At 35.5% G+C, this 25,086-nt stretch overlaps 1 pseudogene; it reads left to right on the forward strand.

The window, feature by feature from the left end:
• Nucleotides 1-1,126: 1,126 nt before the first annotated feature.
• Nucleotides 1,127-25,086, forward strand: LOC115706918 (multiple organellar RNA editing factor 3, mitochondrial-like; annotated as a pseudogene).

The raw sequence follows: 25,086 nt of genomic DNA on the forward strand, positions 1-25,086 counted from the left end.
TATTAATTTGTTGGAGTTCAATAAAGAAAAATGACATATTTTTATTATACTTAACAAAATACTATAAACAAATAACATATTATAAGCATTTCATTATCTCCACATCGAGTTAACTAAAAGAAATTAATAACATAGTAGAGAATAATAACAAAATACTTTTAGTTATTACAATTTTAAATTGAAATGATTGTAATAAAGAATTGATTGCTTTCCGTTTTAGTTGTGGTAAACTGATTCACACACCATATTTTTCATAAAGTTTGGGAATAAAAATTTTTTATATCAAATTTACGAATATGGTAAATTACAATATATGCATTATCAGATACGTTACCTAATTAAAAATGTAGAAGCCTTTTGTTTTGTTTTTTTTTTTTTTGTTAATAGCATAGATTTATATTTTGCTCAACATTAATAGGAATTTTTTATTAGGGTGGATTCCAAAGCTCAATTTTAGCTATAAAAATTACTTATAGTTTAGTAATTATTTTATTAATAATAAAAAAAAATTGTGAAACAATAAAATTAAAATTCGAATCTAAATATAAAAATAAACTATTTACTTAAGAAAAATAATTGGGCGAGCAAAGAAGGATAAGAATTTGAGCATAACATGGAAAACCAGACGTACAGGTCGTATAGACTTACCTTTTTTAAAAATATTAGTATGATGCGATCTGCATTTTTATGGCACCACGATCGACCCATATCTTTATACATTAAAAGTGTCTATCTAACAGCAATTGTTGGGTTAACATTTTGTTATTCTTCTTCTCTTAATTTTAACAGAAGTTAACCCTTCCGTTAACTATTGCTATTCAATTTAAAACGTACGGTGGTAGATTCTCTTTCTTCTCCCTCAAACTTAAAAATTAAACCATAATTTATTGGGATTTTCCTTTTCCTCAAGTAAGAACGAAGGATACAATTTAAAATCTTCTAATCTATATGACTGAGTTTCGAGGGAACACCCTAAGAGATTTAGTTTATAATTGATTTTTTTGTTTTGATTCATTAATATAAGATTCAGTATGATTGTGTATATCCATTACCTTTTTCTTTTCAATTGACTTCCTTGGGTGAATATAAATGTCTAATTTGGAATTTCAAACCCGACTCAATCAAAATGCCGCTCGAGTTCAAGACTTTCGGCTCTGGATATTCACCGCTGAACTAGAACAATCGTCCTCCTAAAAAAACCATTCTTCTCGATGGCTGTGACTATGAGCACTGGCTTGTTGTAATGGAGTTCGCCAACGGCTCCAAACCCTTTGAAGAGAGTGAGTTGGCAAAATTGGCTTTATGAAAACTTTTATTAGGAAAATGACTTTTCAAATATTTTAATTAGCAAAATAGCCTTCTTTTAAAATTGATATAATAATTAATATAATAAATACAATTAATATTAATTTTTCTTTATCATTAAAAAAAATAGATTTGACCTAAAAAATTCAAGAAACCCTTAAAGAAGAAGTGAAAATTCCATCCAACAATTGTAAAGGTTAGTAACTAACTTTACTCTCAAGTTTAATGATTGGGTATTTGTTATTTTACAGTTATATAGCAATATAAAGGATAAATTTAGGTTATTCTAAAAAAAAAAAAAATCTGGTGTTAAAATAACTCCAGTTCGAGGTTGAAGGTGACATGTGATATGCGACCATGTGCGACCAATTTTGGTCGCCTTTGGTCGTATATGGTCGTTTATAGTGAAAACAAAAAAAAAATACTATGCGACCATGTAGGTCTCCATGGTCGCTCAGTGTAACTAGAAAACTACACTATGCGACCATGTAGGTCCTACATGGTCGCACATGGTCGCTTGATGTAACTAGAAAATTATACTATGCGACCATGTAGGTCGCACATGGTCGTACATGGTCGCTTTCTACTAATTTTTGGATTCCAACACGTATTTTTAAATGCATCTAAATGGCTTCAAAATAACTATAAGCTAAGTGATTTAATATTCTTACTTTACACTTGTTAATTTGAAACTTTAACTTTATGCCAGGTATGGATCATATCTTTATATGCGTGGACTATAATGGTGAGTGCAAGATTACCGATAATCGTATTTGGGAATGGTTTGGTACTGGTTGCAACAAGGGATTTGTGGTTGATCGTAGTATCAAGTTTCATCAAATAGTGAATAAAGTCTATTAAAAAATAGTTGTTGATCGAAATTTGTATGAAATTGAAATAACTCATAAGGTGGCAGGTGAAACATTCAACAAGATGGCACCAAGTAAGATTTGTGGTGATTCTGATGTGGAGGATCTATTGAAGGAGTTGTACAAAGTTAAAGAAGTGATTCCTTTATATGTGTGCGTAAAAAAGAATAATGATAAAGGAAAGGCAAAGTTTGTCAATGATGATGATAGTGATGGTAATGAACTCACTGGTAATGATGTTGAATTTGATTGTGATGATGATGTTTTTGATAATGGAAGCTTTTACGATAATTATTTTGGGTATCATATAATAGATCTAGTTCCGAATGATCCAAGTTATGTCCCGAATAAAGATATACCTCAGAGTGGTAAAGGCATCATTGATTCCAATCCCACACCAGATGATATTGTACATGAGAGTGGTAACAATGAACTTCAGGAATGTGATAAAGTAGTTGAAGAAAATAATGATGTAATTGACAATGACATTGTAGTCGGAGGAGGTCAAATTATCCCTTATCAATATTATGATATGTTTATGGGAAATGTTGCACAATGTAAGCAAGTCAGTATAGTGGCAGACATGATGGATCAAATTTGAAAGTGGGTCAACACTTTGTGAGTAAGGATGAATTGAGTTATTATCTTAGCATCATTGCCATTAATGGGAGATTTGAAATGCGAACAACCAAATAAAATAAGTCTATAAAGGAGGTTCGTTGTGTTAGTGAAAATTGCTCATGGAGAGTGCGTGCTACAAAGATGAAAGATTCACATTTCTTTGTCATTCGACAATACCATAGTCTTCATAGTTGCTCATTAATGAACCGAAATGCCAATCATAGACAAGCATCCAGTCGTGTTATTGGTTCTCGTGTACAGGGACACTTTAAGAATAGTAAGGACACACTTAACCCAAGAAGCCTTGCAGGATTCATGCGTGAGGAAATGAAAGTTCAAGTCAGTTATTGGAAAGCATGGAAAGGAAAACAATGGGCTCAAAATTTGATTAGAGGAACAGCAAAAGAAAATTTTGCATTGCTCCCTTCGTATTGTCACATGTTGAAGCGGGAAAATCCAAGTACAGTTACCCACATTGAACTTGATTTAGAAAATAAATTCAAGTATTTCTTTTTATGGCTTTAGGTGTGGCCATAAGAGGGTTCACTTACATGAGAAAAGTAATTGGTATAGATGCAGCTTGGATCAAGACTAAGCATAAAGGTGTGTTATTAGTAGCAACTACACAAGATAGTGAATACCATAGTTACCCCATTGCATGGGGTTTGGTTGACAGTGAGAATAACACTTCATGGACATGGTTCTTAGAGAAGTTGAAGGACTTGATACCTGATAGCTCAGACTTATGTTTTGTTTTTGATAGACATCAAAGTATTGAACATGCAGTTCGTCCTGTTTATGTTATGGCTTCTCATGGGGCATGTTATTAGCATGTAAAGCAAAATATAAAACACTGTTTCAAAAGTGCTGCTGGGACTAAATTGTATAAGAAAGCTGCAATAGCGTACCGTATCAAAGAGTTTAATAAACACTTTGACCAACTTCGCAAAACATATCCACGTGTCGCTAAGTATCTTGAGAATGATGTTAAGTTCAGAAAGTGGTCTAGAGCACATTTTGTTGGTAACCGATATGAAGTCATGACCACTAACATAGTTGAGTCAGTGAACAATATGATGCGAAAGGCCAAAGAGTATCTAATTATTGCTATGATTGATTTTATCATTAGCACGATGGGACAATGGTTTTTTGAACGTCGACGGAAAGAATGTGTAGTTACAACTCCATTAACACCAAAGAGGGAAGAAATATTACACAAGAGATGGGATGAAGTTGGTTCATTGATAACTCTCCAGTTAAATGAGAATGAGTACAATGTGATGTGTGGAGAATTCGATGCAATAGTAAATTTAAGGTCAAAGAGTTGCACGTGCAAATTGTTTGATATTGAGAAACTTCCATGTATCCATGCAATAGTAGCAGTAGGAAAGGCACAACCCCCAAAATACTGGGGAACTCATATGTTCTATGTGTTCACAATACTACACATCAAAATATTGGTTGTTAGCATATGCTGAAACTATTTATCCTGTACCTCCAAACTCACAATGAACTGACATTCCTAAAGATATTCTTGCAATACAAGTGATAACACCTCCTGAAGACAAGACTATAGGAAGACCAAGAACCAATCGCATAGCTTCCAAAGGTGAATTTCTTAAGAAACAATATAATTGTGGAGCACTGGACAGTCAGGACATAATTTGCAAACATGTCCACAAGTGCCATCAGATGGTAGAAGCACAACTCATGTGTGATTTATTATTATTTAGTTCTCTAAATTATATATTTAATGTTTCTTGTGTTTGATATGTGCAAACTTTTATTTATATTTATTTGTAAAATTTATGCTAATTAAAGTACTTATTATGGATCTTGTGCGACTCTGTGCGACCAAGTATATTTCAAAGTATATCCTAATATGTGTTTATGCGACCCAGTGTGACTGTCACGACCCGAGCCCTAGGCCGTGGCAGATATGTAATATCCATAACTTGGGTGGTCAAAGGTCACACTTTGACCCTTGTTGGAAGATAAAACTTATAATGATCCTTTAATTTATATCACAAAATACTAACTTAAAAGTAATGGATTAACTCCTATATTAATAGGAAAATATTAGTAAAAAAATCAGGACCACTCATCAATATAAAAGAAAAATAATTTCCCCACAGTTATGTAATCACCAAATAGATAGATTTAATAAGTCAATAAAATACCAAAATAATACCTAGCATCCATCATTCCTCATTTCTAACTAGTACATAGCTAATTTAAGTCATCTAGACCATCCATTTCAACTTAAATACAAAATCAGTTTCATTAGAAGATGAAAGAGTAAAATAAGATTAAACTAATAACGACTTCCTTTCCCAACGGTACCATCCTCATCTACTAGCATCAAACTGAGTTCCTGGAATGGGAGAAAATAGGGGGTGAGCTTATAAAGCCCAGTAGGAAAACAACTAATATCAAAGGACCCTTGGTTTAATAAAATTCCTCCATGGTTAGCTTTGTAAAAATAAATATCTCATCAACAGTATCAAAATGTACAAATAAAATAGAGAGACCACAAATAATCACAAATCAAACGTCAAATGCATATCACACCGTCCACTAGACCCCTAGCTCTCAATACCAATCATAGAAAACGACATCCAAAACCGGGTAGTCGCATCTGATATCCACCATAATACCGGGGCTCAGATTTAATTCACTCCCTGTACAGATTCTAAGTCTTTCACCTACAGATGAGTGCACACCTGATCTACCTATGATGACATAGAGACTAGGTCGTGAAACAACAATATGCACCGAACATGATCAACATGGCTCTCATCAATATAACCAAAGTAGGCAAATAATAAGCATAACAAAAGAACATATTCCTTTTTATTTTCTAGAAAATTCGGCAGCATAACATCTGTATTTTGAATAAACCCAAAAATCATACCCTGCAAAAATATTTGCACACAAAAAAAATATATTTGGCACTCAGTGCCCCAGAATAGTCTAGAAAAATATGCTGATTAAGTTTTCAATTTTTCAAACAATTTTGTGAATCATAAAAATTGGAATATGTCTAATGTTATACAACGCATATAAAAAACCAAGTCCAATAATCAAGTTGAGTCCCTACCTCTTCCGAGTCGTTAAACTTTTTACAAAAGACAATCTTAATCTCTTAAGTCCCGAGCTCCAATTGTTTAGTCCAAACTTACATATTACTTTCACCTATACCATTAAATGGTAAAATAATTATCATCATCGCATTCTACATTCAAAACCGAGTCCAACGACATATAATATGACTATATTTAAAATTTGGGATTCTGAAGCCTCACCTAAGCGGTGCACATTAACAATCGGTGGCGGTAAAAATTAGTGTACCGAAAATGTCGCCGAAAATAGGAGTAGTATATATCAAAACGACCACCTCAACGAGTAGATGACACCCATGCCAACCGTTTTTCAAAACGGTACACGATGTCACCGAAAAGTTGCCAGAAAGGGGTGGAGCTACAAAAATGTCACCGTACAAAGTAGTGAACCGGGAAAAATGGTTTAGTGTAGGTTGTTCTCCTCGATGAGCTGAGTTTAGTGGTGAAGACGATTCGTCAAACGGATGCCGGAGGTGACCGAAAAATCCGTTCAAAGTTTGAAACCCCAAACTTTGACTTGCGATCCCGAGTTAACGATGGCGAAAGGAGCGGGGACGCTTGGGAGGTGGGGTCGCTGGCACCTGGGGTTCGGTTCTGTCTGGCGCGTGGGGTCGGGCGGTGGCCGGAGGTTGGTCGCCGGAGTGGTGGTGATGGTAGGTTTTCTTTTGTGCTTGAGTTTGAAGAGAGAGAAATGATAGATAGATAGATAGATAGATAGAGAGAGAGGGGGAAACGATCTGCTGCTACTGTATATAATTTAATCTTTTTTTAATATACATATATATATTATATTATATTTAATTTATTTATTATATATATATACTCGGGAGTCTTCACATTCTTCCCCCCTTAAAGAAATTTTGTCCCGAAATTTTAAAGTACAACCTCAAGTGGAAAATTAAACAAGTGAGGATACTTCATATACATCTCAGACTCTAACTCCCAAGTAGCCTCGTCTTCTCTGTGGTTCTTCCATAAGACCTTGACTACTGGAATCTCTCTGTTCCTTAACACTTTTAACTCTCTCGACAAGATTTTGTCAGGTTGTTCTTCATAAGTCACATCTTCCTGAAGAGGGGACGTTACAGGCATAAAACCCAACATGTCCATCATCCATACATTTTGGGAACACGGTAGTAAGATTGAGTGGGAGCGCTAACATAAATACGGAATCTATAGCTTCTATCTGGCGAATAATAAGCAAAGGGTGATTTCCTTCGAGCTTAACCAAACGAGATAAATGATTGAGTACTCATTTCACTTAGTTGAAATATCATTTATACAGGGTTAAGTGTTTTAAGGATAAAATACATTGTAGGGTGTTACGGTAATTTAGTCCCTTTAGAGTGTAAATCATTTATATAGAGGATCATTGATCACATTAGGATTATAACAATGGATAACTAATGATGTGTCTATATGGTGGAACATATAGAGCATTCTATATACTGAGAGTGCAATTCTAAGTTCTATGTGTGGATTCAACGAAGAATTAATAAGTCAGTGAATTTAAGTGGTAAATTCTAGATCTGCTTATTGGAAGCTCAGATATATAGACCCATGGTCCCCCCACTAGTTGAGATAATATTACTTGTAAGACTCATTTAATTTATTTTAATTAATCAATTATAATTCTCAAGATAGACTGTGTCTATTTGAGAATTTATCACTTATTAAGGCAAAACAGTAAATAGAGATTTTGAAGGGCATATTTATTAATTAGGAAACTTTAATTAGTTTTATTATTAATAAAATAAATGACAATATATTATTTGATAATTAATTTTAATTATTAAATAATTAGATTTGACATTTATGTGGTTGAACAAAGGAATTGGCAGTTTTTGACAAAACAGGAAACTATCAATGTAGGAAAAGGAAAGTTGGAAAAGTGGCAAGCCTTGTTTCCACAATGCCTAGGCCGGCCACTTAAGCTTCCTTTTCTCTTTGATTTTTTCAATTTTAAATGTCAATTAATTCAATCATAGCCCTGGGTGGTCTTCTATAAATAGAAGGCAAAGGCTTCAGTTTTCAAAAACACATTCACAACATCATTCTAACAGAATTTTCTCTCTAAAAATTCTCTCTGAGCCGCCACCCTCTCTCTCTCTATTCCTTCACTGTTTCAAAATCTATAAGTGATAGAGTAGTGCCCACACACATCAAGTAATACCTCAATCATAGTGAGGAAGGCTGTGTAGAATTCAGAAACAACAAAGAAGGACTATCGGGCTCAGATCTTGATTATACTCTGCTACATAAAGGAATCAAGGGTTAGAGATCTGAGTGGGAGGAGACATATATTCCGCTGCATCCAATGTAAGATTTCTGATACTTTTATGTGTTTAATTTTCCATCGTTTTAGAAGTTCATCTTTAGGTTGTTAAATCAACATACTTGTGAGTAGATCTAAGTTCCTGGTAAAATAACTTCAACCAGGACAGTACTCAAGTGAAGTTCAGTCCCTAAGGCTTGTTGCAAGGCCTTCCAAAACCTTGATGTAAATTGAGGATCTCTATCAGAAACAATGCTTGAAGGCACTCCATGTAGTCGAACTATATTGTCTACATAAAGTCGAGCTAGCTTGGTAAGCTTGAAATCCTTCCTAATTGGAATAAAATGAGCAGACTTAGTCAAACGATCAAAAATAACCCAAACAGGGTCATACTTCAAAGGTGTCAATGGCAACCCAGTAACAAAGTCCATGGTAATCTTGTCCCACTTCCATTCTGGTATAGGCAAAGGTTGAAGTAAACCTGAGGGTTTCTGATGCTCAGCCTTTACTTGCTGACATACTATACACTTAGCTACAAAGCTGGCCACATCTCTTTTCATACCTTCCCACCAATATTGTCTCTTTAAATCTTGGTACATCAGGATGTACAGCAAATTTGGATCTATGGGCCTCAATCAAAATGGTCTCCCTAAGATCAGGGATATCTGCAACAACTAGTCTTCCCATATGGTATAGATACCCTTCACTATTAACTGTCCACCCATCTAGTTGCTCACCATCCTGGATTCGGTTGCAAATAAGTCTTAGTTTTTCATCTTGCCACTGACGTTGCTTAACTTGTTGAAGTAGTACTGGTGTAGCCACTAAGTTAGAGATACAAGCTACTTCTTCCCCTTCATAGTATTGTAAGTCATAATCACCCATTGTGATTGTCCTTTTCCAGTCCTCAAGAGCCAAACATGCCAAAGTACCATGAGGTTTTCTACTTAGTGCATCAGCTACTACATTAGCTTTCCCGGGGTGATACTGCAAAGTGAAATCATAGTCTTCCATATACTCAACCCATCTTCTTTGCCTCAAGTTCAAGTCCCTTTGAGTAAAAAGATCCTTCAAGCTCTTATGATCTGAGTATAACTCAAACTTTACGCCATATAAATAACATCTCCAAATTTTAAAGACAAAGATTACCGCAGCAAGTTCTAGGTCATGCGTAGGGTAATTCTTCTCATGTGGTTTCAATTGTCGAGAAGCATAGGCAACCACCTTGCCATTTTGCATGAGGAAACCTCCTAATCCAGTACCTGGAGCAGCAGTGAATACCACATATGGTTCCTCACTATTAGGAACAGTGAGAACAGGCGCCGAAGTTAATCTTTCCTTCAATTCTCTAAAAGCTTCTTCGCAACTATCATCCCACATAAACTTTACTTCTTTTCTTGTTAACTTTGTCAAAGGCATAGCAATTCGTGAGAAATTCTTTACAAAGCGACGGTAGTAGCCTGCCAACCCAATAAAACTTCAAACTTCAGTGACATTCTTTGGTCTTTCCCACTGTAGAATAGAGTCTATCTTTGAAGGATCAACGGTGATACCATCTTGAGAAATTACATGGCCCAAGAACTTGACTTCAGTTATCCAAAATTCACACTTCTTTTTCTTAGCGTATAATTGATGATCTCTCATTGTCTGTAATACTATTGTCAAGTGTTCAGCATGATCCTCACGTGTCTTAGAATACACCAAGATATCATCAATGAATACCACAACAAACTTATCCAAGAAAGGTCTAAAGACTCTATTCATAAGATCCATAAATGCAGCAGGTGCATTCGTTAACCCAAATGGCATTACCAAAAACTCAAAGTGTCCATAACTGAAAGCAGTCTTAGGGATATCTTCTTCCCTAATCCTCAATTGATGGTAGCCTGACCTCAAATCAATCTTTGAAAAGAACTTTGAACCACCAAGTTGATCAAATAATTCATCAATCCTCGGTAGAGGATATTTGTTTTTAATTGTCATCTGATTCAGCTTTCTATAGTCGACACAAAGTCGTAAAGTCCCATCAGCTTTCTTGGCAAACAAGACTGGAGCTCCCCATGGAGAAGTACTATGTCTGATGTAACCCTTATCCATTAACTCCCCTAATTGTTTTTTCAATTCAGCAAACTCTGCAGGTGCCATGCGATAAGGCGCAATAGAAACTGGTTGAGCTCCGGGAATCAAATCAACGCAAAACTCGATCTCCCTATCAGGTGGTAACCCTGGTAAATCCTCTAGAAACACATCCGGAAAACCACTAACCACTGATGTCCAAGGGAACTGGTCTAAATCCCTAGACTCATCATCGATCGCAAACAGATTCACATAACACTCTAAGTTTCTCTTTCCACCTAAACATGCCCTTAAGATAGGATTTTGTCTCACTGCACTCGTGTTGGCTCGATAAACAATGAAATCGCCACTAGGGGTTAAAAGAGTCACTCTTTTACGTGAACAATCCACAATAGCTTGTTATTTAGACAACCAATCCATACTAGGAATTACATCAAATTGCCCCATAGGCAACACTAATAAGTTTCCAGATAACTTGTGTCCCTCGAACACAATACAAACTGACCTACATATGGTGGATACCTCACCGTGTCCCCCCATAGGTACACTCAAATGCAATGCAGGACTAAAAGTTTCCCAACTCAAACCCAACATACTAGCAAACATCAAAGATATAAAGGAATGCGATGCACCAGTATCAAATAACACATGAGCCCAAGAGTGTGAGATAAGAACCATACCATTAACAACTCTGTGGTCAGCAGCGCCATGTACATCATCAACCCCAAGAGCGTAGGCTTGAGCGGATGACTTTACTTTTGCGTTTCCCCTTCCCTGACTAGGATAGCTTGTACTTGCACCAGACCCTCCACCTTGATTGTACCCTCTTTGACTCCCACTAGGAGCAGGAGTTTGGAAACCTTGTGAGTACCCCATGTTGAACCCTGAACCTTGTGGCCTGAACTGATGTTGATACTGAGACTGCTGGCCTGATTGGGGTGTGAAACCATAGGATGAAGACTGAGACTGGTTTGTCCTGGGCTGTCCATGAAAAGGAGTAGACTCTACATAGGTCCATATGGGTCCTCCATGAGATGCTTGAAATCTTTATTGTCGTTGTGGGCAATCTTTCTTCTTATGACCTTATTGACCACAACTGAAACACCCGTATGGTCCACTACGAGTCTTTCCAGATGAACCACTACTAGTGCTGCCCCCACAAAATTATTGTCCTTGGGACCACTGTCCTTGGTTCTTCTTGGTCATCTTTCGGTCATTTCCTCTTCCTCTGCTTGTGTTCTTCTTCTCATTCCCCTCAACATGAGCCTCAGTTCGCAAGGCGGCTGTCACACACTCATTCAGGTTGTTAAAGGTCAAAGGGGCTATTGGACCACGTATCGCAGGCCTCAAACGACGCATGAATTGTTCAATCACCAAGGGTTGGTCAACAACACCAGGATATGCATAAGAGGATAGCTCTACAAACTTCATGTAAAATTCATTCACAGTCATATCCCCTTGTCTTAGACCATCAAATACTCCAATCAGAGCCCTCTTGTGAGATGGACTAAAATATTGTTCCCTGAAAACTTCCTCAATTTCTCGTCAAGTCATCCCATCAGTTTCCATTTTCCTGGACAAGGTCTCCCACCAATCTGCTGCACCACCCTCTAACTTGGACACAACAAAAGTAACTTGATATTCCTCAGGTGTTCCTATTATTTTGAAATTTTTCTTTATCTGCCTCAACGACCTTTCAGCTACCATGGGATCTTGGCCACCCTCAAACTCAGGCACTTGGATCCGATGAAAGACTTTAAAATGATGACTCTGTCGAGCAGCAGGATCCATCTGTTGACGCCAGAATATCTCTTAAGGCTTCGAGAAGGGCGTTCATAGGGAATTCAGCTTGTGGAGGTTGGACATTAGCTTGAGGGGCGTCTTCCCCAACCGTTCTCCTTGTCTTCTTTCCTTTTGGAGGCATTTTCTTAGGTCTAAGAACCAAAAGCTAATCAATTAGTGAGGATTAAATGCTAATAATATAAATATATCTTATACATATAAATACCAAGATTCTTATTACTATTGTTATTTAAAATTAATCTAAACTATTTGGTGACACACTTCGAGGTAATTAAACCCGGTGCTCTGATACCATTTTTCTGTCACGACCCGAGCCCTAGACCGTGGCAGATATGTAATATCCATAACTTGGGTGGTCAAAGGTCACACTTTGACCATTGTTAAAAAAAGATAAAACTTATAATGATCCTTTAATTTATATCATAAAATACTAACTTAAAAGTAGTGGATTAACTCCTATATTAATAGGAAAATATTAGTAAAAAAATCAGGACCACTCATCAATATAAAAGAAAAATAATTTCCCCACAGTTATGTAATCACCAAATAGATAGATTTAATAAGTCAATAAAATACCAAAATAATACCTAGCATCCATCATTCCTCATTTCTAACTAGTACATAGCTAATTTAAGTCATCCAGACTATCCATGTCAGCTTAAATACAAAATCAGTCTAATTAGAAGATGAAAGAGTAAAATAAGACTAAACTAATAACGACTTCCTTTCCCAACGGTACCATCCTCATCTACTAGCATCAAACTGAGTTCATGGAATGGGAGAAAATAGGGGGTGAGCTTATAAAGCCCAGTAGGAAAACAACTAATATCAAAGAACCCTTGGTTTAATAAAATTCCTGAATGGTTAGCTTTGTAAAAATAAAATATCTCATCAACAGTATCAATATGTACAAATAAAATAGAGAGACCACAAATAATCACAAATCAAACGTCAAATGCATATCACACCGTCCACTAGACCCCTAGCTCTCAATACCAATCATAGAAAACGACATCCAAAACCGGGTCGTCGCATCTGATATCCACCATAATACCGGAGCTCAGATTTAATTCACTCTTGTACAGATTCTAGGTCTTTCACCTATAGATGAGTGCACACCTGATCTACCTATGATGACACAGAGACTAGGTTGTGAAAAAACAATATGCACCGAACATGATCAACATGGCCATCATCAATATAACCAAAGCAGGCAAATAATAAGCATAACAAAAGAACATATTCCTTTTTATTTTCTTGAAAATTCGGCCGCATAACAGCTGTATTTTGAATAAATCTAAAAATCATAACCTGCATAAATATTTGCACACAAAAAAATATATTTGGCACTCAGTGTCCAAGAACAGTCCAGAAAAATATGCAGATTAAGTTTTCAATTTTTCAAACAATTTTGTAAATTATAAAAATTGGAATATGTCTAATGTTATACAACGCATATAAAAAATCAAGTCCAATAATCAAGTTGAGTCCCTACCTCTTCCGAGTCGTTAAACTTTTTCCAAAAGACAATCTTAAGCTCTTAAGTCCCAAGCTCCAATTGTTTAGTCCAAACTTACATATTACTTTCACCTATACCATCAAATGGTTAAATAATTATCATCATCGCATTCTACATTCAAAACTGAGTCCAACGACATATAATATGACTATATTTAAAATTTGGGGTTCCGAAGTCTCACGTAAGCGGTGCACATTAATAATCGGTGGCGGTAAAAATTGGTGTACCGGAAATGTCGCCGAAAATAGGAGTAGTATATATCAAAACGACAACCTCGACGAGTAGATCACACCCATGCCAACCGTTTGTCGAAACGGTACACGATGTCACTGGAAAGTTGCCGGAAAGGGGCGGAGCTACAAAAATGTCACCGGAAAAAGTAGTGAACCGGGAGAAATGGTTTACTGTAGGAAGTTCTCCTCGACGAGCTGAGTTTAATGGTGAAGACGATTTGTTAAACGGACGCCGGAGGTGACCGAAAAATCCGTTCAAAGTTTGAAACCCCAAACTTTGACTTGCGATCCCGAGTTAACGGTGGCAAAAGGAGCGGCGACGCTTGGGGGTGAGGTTGCTGGCACCTGGGGTTCGGTTCTGTCCGGCGCGTGGGTTCAGACGGTGGGTGGAGGTTGGTCGTTGGAGTGGTGGTGATGGTGGGTTTTCTTTTGTGCTTGAGTTTGAAGAGAGAGAAAGGATAGATAGATAGATATATATATATAGAGAGGGAAACGATGTGATGCTACTATATATAATTTAAATTTTTCTTTTTAATATACATATATATATTATATTATATTTAATTTATTTATTATATATATACTCGGTTGACAGAGTCAAACCGAGTCTTCACAGTGACTATGTGCGATCATAGTATATTTAAAACTGTATTCTAATATTGGTCTGTGCCACCCTGTGCAACCATAGTATATTTAAAACTTTATCCTGATATTGATCTATGCGACCATGTGCGACTATATGCGACCATAGTATATTTCAAAATATATTTAAATAATAGTCTATGCGACCCTGTGCGACCATGTGCGACCATAATATATTTTAAAATTTATCCTAATATTTGTCTAAGCGACCCTGTGCGACCATGTGCAACTATGTACGACCATAGTATATTTCAAAATATATCCTAATATTGGTCTATGTGACTATGTGCGACCATAGTACATTTCAATATAATAATTTAATACATTATATATATCACAATAAATTATTTAACTATATTTTCTAAGTTATTTCATTAAGTATGTATGTGTATAATCATTTCGTATAATTTATAAATTATAATTAAAGTATATTATATAATTGTATAAGTCTATGTGATTATTTAATTACATTATATATATATGAGATCCAATATATAAATTAAATTATTTTATAAATTATGTATGTATAACCATTTAAATATAATATATAGATTACAAATAAAGTATATTTTATAATTGTATAGTGATTCACCCACTATTTGATTGCCCTACATTCGAAGATGGAGGCTCCACATGTGGTGCGACACACTGTTTACGTAAAATGACATCACCCACTAAAAATGAAGAAATCTGATCAATTACGTCATCTTCATTATCCTCATAGCTACCAAGTCTTTCATAAAATAATTCTGCCTTCTCCTTTGAGGTTGGAGCTAATGTAGGTCGTACAAAAAACTAATACACAAAAAAAATGAACTAACATAAGTTTCTTGATCATATTTTTTTAATACAATACAATAAATAATTTTGCATGTGGATAAATAAACCTCAATATTATTTTCTATTACTTCTGATAATCTTGTAACTATGACATTTTTATGTTTATAATTGATTTTCCAACCAAGCCATCGAGGAATATGATTTCGCGGGACTCTTTGTCCTACCATTTCACCCAACTTTGGCATTGCTTCGAAAATTCAAATCTATAAAAGAAAAATTCATATCAAAATTATATCTCAAAATACAATAAAAAAATATCTAAAAATAAATAAACTAAATTATAATCATAATCATATTTCTTACCAGAAATATCCAAGGACAACTAAAGAGGTTCCACTTAATATCCTTCTCACTTGGATTATTCTTCATATCTTTTTTTGTGATTTGCTCTATTATTTTCTCATATGCCAGCTTTCCCCAACAATAATTGTCAAATATTGGTAGATTGTCTATTAGTTGTAGCCATTCAAGATCTATTACCGAAGAAGGACTTGGCATTATTAGAAATGCACTAAGCAAATAGATAAAGCACAACTTCAGTACTCTATCTCAGTCTTTGCTTCTCTAGATATGCTATCTAGAACATTGGCAACATCTGTTATTTTAATAGACATCATGTTCTTAAAGTACTTTTCTTTTAACTTGTTCTTAGAAGAAACAAGCTCCATTTCTTCAGGTGTCGGGCCACCATCAGTGTACAATCCAGATACTATTGCAAACTCTTGGAGAGAAATCTCACATGTTTTCCATTAATCAAAAACCATAACTCATGCCTCTTTTGGCAATCTACCCTCCTCAAAACTATCTGATTTATTAAGGTGCCAAGAAAAAGTCCTTTAGTATCGAGGTCCAAGAGACGACCCAATTGGGAGTAATATTTAAAAACATCCTGGTCAGACTTTGTGAGCCAATTCTTTATTTGTCCTATTACACTTAGCGGGGATTTGACGGTAACTTTAGATTTTGCAGCTGTATTAGTAGTAATGGCACGAGGTATACATGGTAGCTCTATTGTTAATATAGTTTTGGGCATCTACAATAATAATGTGTGAAATGAATAAAAAATATATAAATGATAAGAACATAAATATAAAAATTATAAAAAGAATTACAAATTTAACTAAATGAATAAGGTCACACGTTGTATGAAAATAGATAGTGCGACCATGTGCAACCTTATGCTACTTGTGCGACCGTGTCCGACCTTAGTGGTCGTTTATGGTTGTTCAGAGAAAATTCAAGTTACATAGTGTAAATTAAAGGTCGTTCAGAGCAAATTAAAGTTCTTTAAAATTGGTTGAAGAACATAAAAGACAATTATGGTCGCATAGTGTAATTAAAGATCGTTTATGGTCGTTTAGATCAAATTCAAGTTCTTTAAAATTGGTTAAAAAACATAAAAGACCATGATGGTCGCATAATATAAATTCAAGGTCGTTTATGGTCGTTCAGAGCAAATTCAAGTTCTTTAAAATTATTTGAAGGACATAAGAGACTATTATGGTCGCATAGTGTAAATTCAAGGTCGTTTATGGTCGTTCAGATCAAATTCAAGTTCTTTAAAATTGGTTGAAGACCATAAAAGACCATGATGGTCGCTTAATGTAAATTCAAGGTCGTTTATGGTTGTTCAAATTAAATTTAAGTTCTTTTAAAATTGGTTGAAGACCATAAAAGACCATGATGGTCGCATAATGTAAGTTCAAGGTCGTTTATGGTCGTTCTATGCAAATTCAAGTTCTTTAAATGGTTGAAAAATATAAAAGACCATGATGGTCGCATAATGTAAATTTAAGGTTGTTTATGGTCGTTCAGAGAAAATTCAAGTTCTTTAAAGTTAGTTAAAGAACATAAAAGACCATGATGGTCGCATTGTGTAAATTTAAAGTCCATAAATTACAAAAATTAAAATTATAACCCAAAAGACTGTAATAAAATATATATGTTACCTGTTCATGTTCATTTGGTGGTGTGGGTATTGTGGTTGATGCATCACTTGTTAATTCCATTATAATTTTGAATAATTAGTTATTGCAATAAGAGATTGAGAGAAGACAAATATTAATGGCTACAACTGAAAAAAAAATTAAAGAAAAGAAACAAAATGAGAAGAGACAAGGAAATTATTAGGGTTTCCCTTTGTTAGAATGAATTTCAAATTCTTTTGTCTATGGCTACCACCACTTGCCACCATTCATGAATAATGGGTGGTCTTTTTGGTCTTACCAGCAAGAAGAAGAAAAAGGATGAGAAGAGGAAGAGAAAAAGAAGAATGGTTCACTTGTGAGCATTCATGGTCTTTTTAGTCTTATTAGCAAGAAGGAGTGACTTGGGTGAGGAGAAGAGGTGAAGAAGAACAAAACGAAAGAGGAGGCTGTAAAAGAAAGTTAGGGTTAGTATTTTGTTTTATGAGGTTTTAATTAATTTTGTTTAATATTAAATTAATTTTTTAAATGTTAAGTGTAAAATAAAAGTAATAAAAAAAATCTATTTTGCTAATTGCAATTTGTCAAAAGTCTATTTTGACAAATTTTACCTTCGAAGATCAATGGTCAATTCTTTCGTCAAAACCCTTGCTTTGGTTCTGTGAAGGTACTATGCTAACTTTATTGTTATCATTGAAATTCGAGGACAAATTTAAATGGATTTATTTTTGTATGATTTTCTGTGTTTCAGTGAGGAGGAGGCAATGAAGAAGATTTACTCTGTTTCTACTTCTACGTATACTGGTTTGGTGCTTTGATTTCAAAGGAGTTTTCCATCAAGCTTAAAGGTATATTGATATTCCTACATTGCGTTAATTTTGTATTTTTTTTATTATTGTTATTGTTGAGTAAACTGCTAGCAAAATAAAAGAGGAACGATATTACCGAATGAAGAATTCTGGGTTGAGTCGCGGACTAAGTCGCTCTCTTTAAGACGTTCGCGGCCGCTCAGAGTGTGCAAACGATCGGAAATTGCCTCGTCCTCAGATAAAACGACCCGGTCGTTGTACCGTATCGGAACCCCCACCGCACCGTTTAGAGCACCGTCGAATACACCCAAAAATTTGATATCGCAGATGGAATTTTAATTTTATGAAAAACTGTATTTTTCTGATACGAAAAAGAGATGTTTTCTTCCCATCAGTTCAATCGCATTATATAGGCGAATGGATTGAATAAACATAACGGGAAGAATAACGTTTTCTGAAGTGGGGTGAGTTGGTCCTTTGAACGTGTCCCATCAGTTTAATTAAACACGTTTCTTAATTAAATTAATAAATAAAAAATAATTATTTTATTAAATAATTTTTCTGTAAAAAATAATATTGTGTCACACCACACCAACCAACCCGGCCCGGCTCGGATCGGACGGACGGCGCGCGCGCGTGTGTGGTGGGTCAAGTGTGTGTGTCCTCACCCATTCGCACAAAACTGGGTACCCCTTGGGGCCCAAACCCAAATGCCAAAGTTGCACTCTTTATACCCTTGTCAATGAGGGTTCATATCCCATGTGGGACTCTTTCCAACTCACACACACTAAGACACTTATATATTTTGTTAAAATATTCACAATATTTCCAACAATCCCCCACTTGAATTTTTAAAAAAATATTTCCATCTACTAGTATCATTCAACAATAAGATTGAGCATAAACAAAGGTATCTTTCGATTTGAACCTCTGCGTAGTGAATACGATTTAGATTTTACTAGAGTGACCGTAGTCTTGAACTCTATCTCTAACATTGTACCACGCAACAACCTTTTCAAGGGTGTAATCAAAAGCCCGTGCGTTAATGGCCATGCACGTCTATCCCAGTATAGTGAACGCTCTAGAAATTTTGCCCAAAATTTCATAGGAAACCCACTCCCACATTCACATAGGTGAGTCTATCAAGAGTACTCCCGTAGCTCGGTACTCCACTCCACTTGGAGCATAGATCTCATTAAGAGTTTCTATTAACTCAACCTTAAATCGCTTCAGGAATTCATGCTTCTCTTTTCGTATAATTATAGCATGATCTCACTTTTATCACTTCATAACTTGTTATTACCCATTGAACCTATTTCTTGGGATCTCCGACATAGTTCGGGTTGCCATTATGAGTGATTCATCAATCTAAGGGCAACGAGTCCATTCCTTTCGATGTTTTAAGGACTTTCTCTCTAGCTAAGCCTTTCGTCAAAGGATCAGCCAAGTTATCATCATTGCGTACATGATCCACTCTAATGTACCTCGTTGAGAGAAACTCTCAAGGCTCGTGCTTACGACGTATTTGTCGCCTCTTACCGTTGTAGTAACGGTTCTGTACTTTTGCAATAGCCGCGGTACTATCGCAATGGATCAACACAGCTGGAATAGGTTTTTCCCATAAAGGAATCTCAGCTAGCAGGCTTCTCAGCCAACCTGCTTCTTCACTAGCAGCAGCTAGCGCTATCATTTCAGACTCCATTGTAGATTGAGCCAGAATAGTCTGTTTCTTAGATTTCCATGAAACAGCTCCACCAGCTATGCTAAAAATATAGCCACTGGTTGCCTTGGAGTCATCTGATAAAGTGTTCCAGTCAGCATCACTGTACCCCTCAAGTACAGCTGGAAACTTTTGATAATGTAATCCAAGAGTCAATGTTCTTTTGAGGTATCTCATGACCCTCTCTATAGCATTCCAATGCTCTGCACTAGGTCTACTAGTAAACCTGCATAGTAATCCCACGACATAGGCAATGTCGGGTCTAGTACAATCAGTGGCATACCGAAGATCGCAATGATGCTCGCATATTCGTATTGCCTTACACCATCACCAGTGTTCTTAAATAATTTTACAGGGATCATATGGTGTACAAGCGAGTTGATTAAAAGTAATTATATTTCTTTAAGATCTTCTCAATGTAGTGAGATTGATCCAAAGAAATTCCCTTTTCAGTCCTAGTGATCTGTATACCAAGGATTACATTCGCTTCACCTAGATCTTTCATGTCAAAATTTTCACATAGCAAAGATTTCACATTGTTCACGACATGAATATTAGATCCAAAAATTAGCAAGTCATCCACATATAAACAAATAATGGTACACACATTATTTTCAGATTTATAGTAAATGCATTTGTCACTTTCATTTACTTTAAAGCCATGTGAGATGACAAGATTATCAAATTTTTCATGCCATTGCTTAGGTGCCTGTTTCAAACCATACAAAGATTTATCTAATTTACACACTTTATGTTCTTGACCAGGAACAACAAAACCTTCAGGTTGGTCCATGTAAATCTCTTCTTCTAATTCACCATTCAAGAAGGCAGTTTTAACATCCATTTGGTGCACAACAAGATTATGAATAGCAGCAAGAGCCAAAAGCACACGAATAGATGTAATTCTAGTAACAGGTGAAAATGTATCAAAGAAATCTACATTTTCTCTTTGTCTAAACCCTTTGGCAACAAGTCGTGCCTTGTACTTTTCAACAGTACCATCGGGTCTTAATTTCTTTTTCAGAATCCACTTACAACCTATTGTCTTACAACTTTGGTGGTAACACAACTAAATGCCAAGTTCCATTTGACTCAAGAGAGTCCATTTCATCATTAATAGCTTCATTCCATAAATCAGCATCTAGTGAAGTCAAGGCTTCTTGGAGGTTAGAAGGATCCTCCTCTAGAGTATATGCACAAAAATCAGAACCAAAATCTTTGGTAATTCTAGCTCTTTTACTTCTTCTAGGTTCAATTTCTATACCCTTTTCATGCTCATTATCCCTAAAAGCAGTCATGTTACTAGATGATGCACCCCCACTATTTCTCAATTTAAATGGAAATCTATGTTCGAAAAAATCAGCATCATTAGATTCCAAAATAGTATGCGCTTTTAAATCATAAAATCTATATGCTTTACTATTAACAGCATATCCAATAAAAACACATTCATATGCTCTACTAGCCAATTTAATTCTCTTAGGATCAGGAATTCTAACATATGCCAAACAACCCCAAGTTTTAAAATATGAGATATTGGGTTGTTTATTTTTCAAACTTTCATATGGAGAAATTTTCCTTTTAGATTTAGGAACTCTATTAAGCACATAACATACAGTTAATAAAATTTCTCCCCACCAATGAGAAGCAGCACCCGAATTCAATAAAATAGCAACATGATTCGGTAAGAGTTCTATTTTTCTTTCAGCTTTGCCATTCATTTCAGGTGAATAAGGTGCAGTCTTATCGTGTATGATTCCATGTGAGTTATAAAATTCAATAAAAGCAGTAGAATCATATTCAGTGCCTCTATCGCTACGAAACTTCTTGATTTTTCTACTAAGTTGATTTTCAATTTCAGCCACAAAAATCTTAAACATATCAAGAGCTTCACTTTTATTTTTCATTAAATACACATAGGTAAAGTCAGAACAATCATCAATAAAAGTGATAAAGTAGCGCTTACCATTTCTAGTCAAAGTTCCATCAAGTTCACAAATATCAGAATGGATTAAATCTAGAGGCTCGGTTTCTTTTTCTAACACAGATTTATGTGGTGTTTTAGTAATCTTGGCTTGGCTACAAAATTCGCATTTTTCAAAGTCATTTAAAGATAATTTAGGAATTAGGCCTAAACTACTCATGTTCTTGATTATGCGTTTATTTACGTGACAAAGTCTAGCATGCCAAGTATTAAAAGAACACAACATATAAGCAGAAGCATTAACTTTATTGACTTGAACATTCAATTTAAACATTCCCTCAGTTGCATACCCCTTCCCCACAAATATCCCATTCTTAGTTAAAGTAAACAAATCAGCTCCTATAGTCTGAGTGAACCCCGCCTTGTTGAGAAGGTAGCCCGAGACCAAATTCTTCCTCATCTCTGGAGTGTGCATCACATCTTTTAGAATCACAGTTCTTCCAGAGGTGAAGTTCAATTCCACATTTCCAGTACCAGCAACTATAGTGGTGTGGGAGTCACCCAACAACACTTTCTGATCCTCAGTAGCAGCAACATATGTTTTAAACATATTTCTATCATAACGTAACATGGCGAGAAGCGCCGCATCTACCCACCACCCTTCGATCCACCAATAAGGTTGATCTCCGAAATCATAGCCGTAAAAGGCAGCTCTTCTGGGCCAGTTGCTTTGCGGAGCAGAACTAGGCCTGTTCTTACACTTTCGTGCCATATGACCTGGCTTGTTACAGTTGTAACACATGAACAAACCAGAGTCATTTCTATTAGGGGGTTGCTGTCTGTTATTATGGTTCCTTTGATGGTTCCAATTCTGATTGTTGTTATTGGTTCGAGGTTGATTGTTGCGGTTTGGATTCGCTTTGCGATTCTGATTCTTAAAATTTTTCCCATTGGGTTTCAGAACAGCAGTGGATCTTTTATTAGTGTTGTTGTTGTTTCCAACAACAAGCACCTCTTCCTTTTGGTCTTGTTTTCGAGCTTCCTCCTCAATTCGAAGACGAGTGATCAGACTTTCCAACGAAAACTCTTTTGTTTTATGCCTGAGAGTATTTTTAAAATCTTTCCACGAAGGGGGTAATTTATCAATCATAACAGCAACTTGAAATTGTTCATCGATAGTCATACCTTCAGACAGAATTTCGTGAGCTATTTTCTGAAGCTCGTGAGACTGGGCTTCGACTGATTTATCATCGGTCATTTGAAACTTCAAGTAGCTTACTGACAGCGTATTTCTTTGTTCCCGCCTCCTCGGTGTCATATTTTTTCTGTAATGCTTCCCATATCTCCTTGGCAGATTTGTCAGAATTATAATAATCATACAAATCATCAGACAAACCATTCAAAATAAAATTCTTACACAGAAAATCATTCTCTACCCAAAGAGTCCCTTTCCTTAACCTCGCGATTCGTACTTCTCGACTTCATCCTTCTTCTCGGCGAGGTGGAGTCTCGTAAACAAGCTGGTTTCAAAACAAGAAGCACATACGCAACTTTTTTCATGGTCAGAAAAACAACATCTTCTGTCTCCAACGTTTAAAGTGCAAACCCTCAAAACGAAAAGGCTTGTTAATATCAGCAGAAGAACCAGAACATTCATCGGTAGTAGTCATAGCAGAAAGAACGTCTTAAAATTGTTGAGTAAACTGCTAGCAAAATAAAAGAGGAACGATATTACCGAATGAAGAATTCTGGGTTGAGTCGCGGACTAAGTCGCTCTCTTTAAGACGTTCGCGGCCTTTGCCCAGAGTGTGCAAGCGATCGGAAGTGCCGTCGCCGTCCCCAGGATAAAACAGCCCGGTCCGTTGTCTTGTATCGGAACCCCAATCGCACTTTGTAGAGCACCGTCGAATACACCCAAAAATTTGATATCGCAGATGGAATTTTAATTTTATGAAAAACTGTATTTTTCTGATACGAAAAAGAGATGTTTTCTTCCCATGAGTTCAATCGCATTATATAGGCGAATGGATTGAATAAACATAACGGGAAGAATAACGTTTTCTGAATGGATTGAATAAACATAACTGATACGACTAAGTAATCAGTTTAATTAAACACGTTTCTTAATTAAATTAATAAATAAAAAATAATTATTTTATTAAATAATTTTTCTGTAAGCTCGGATCGGACGGACGGCGCGCGCGCGCGTGTGTGGTGGGTCAAGTGTGTGTGTCCTCACCCATTCGCACAAAACTGGGTACCCCTTGGGGCCCAAACCCAAATGCCAAAGTTGCACTCTTTATACCCTTGTCAATGAGGGTTCATATCCCATGTGGGACTCTTTCCAACTCACACACACTAAGACACTTATATATTTTGTTAAAATATTCACAATATTTCCAACAGTTATTAATGACCTCATTTAACCATTTATTTTTCAAAAGATGTTATTCTGCTGATAAGATTTTGAGTTGTGTTTTGATCTTATTTTTATCATTTTTATTGAATGTATTGGTTTTCTTGGCCTTTCATTTTATATAATGATTTAAGCTTTGCAATATAGACCCTTTTCTAGAATTTGTCTGATCTGTTATTTTGCTTAGATAGTACAACCTGGTATTCTTTGGGTTTTACCGGATTCATATCTTGACGTTCCCAACAAAGATTATAGAGGTGAGTTTGTCAATGAATTTAAGTCTTTGGAGTTTATTACTAGCAACCAATTATATTGTGTTCATATTGGCAATAAATATTCGTAAAGATGCTTTATACCGAATTTTCGAAATAAGTTGATAGGTAATCAATAAATACATTATAATATCCTAAACTAATATTTCTTTATTATAAAAGTAATTACTAATATAGTCTATAAGACTATAATAGTATGCATAAGTGAAATCATCAAGAAAATCACTATATAATGATTGGTTTGCACTATTACAATATGCAGAGTATGTCATGGCTGCTGGACATTATCATCGATCAATTGTTTAGCAAGTTAATTTTTAGGTGCTATGTCTTTAAAGAGAGTAGTTTTATTCTCTTAATTGGTGATTATTTTTGCATGTCCCTCTTAAAATGTGATACAGATAGTAGAAGTTTATTCTCTAAAAATGGGATTGAGAAATATGTGAAGCTAGCTATTTTAAACTTTCAGTGGGCAAATTAGCTTAATTTTCTTATATATATGTTGCTTTAGTTTTCAATGTCATCTGGTGTATGACCTTCATTAGGAGTTCTTCATTAATACAAGGGCTAAATTAGGTACAAATAGTAAGTTACATTTATTATAATGAATTATTAGTCTTTTTCTTATAATGAATCATTAGTTTTTTTTTTTTTACAATATTTTTTTTATATCACATTATGTATTTGTTTAAAATTGCATGTCAAAATTGATGAG

Source organism: Cannabis sativa, chromosome 1 (genome assembly GCF_029168945.1).
Source record: "Cannabis sativa cultivar Pink pepper isolate KNU-18-1 chromosome 1, ASM2916894v1, whole genome shotgun sequence".
Lineage (NCBI taxonomy): Eukaryota > Viridiplantae > Streptophyta > Magnoliopsida > Rosales > Cannabaceae > Cannabis > Cannabis sativa.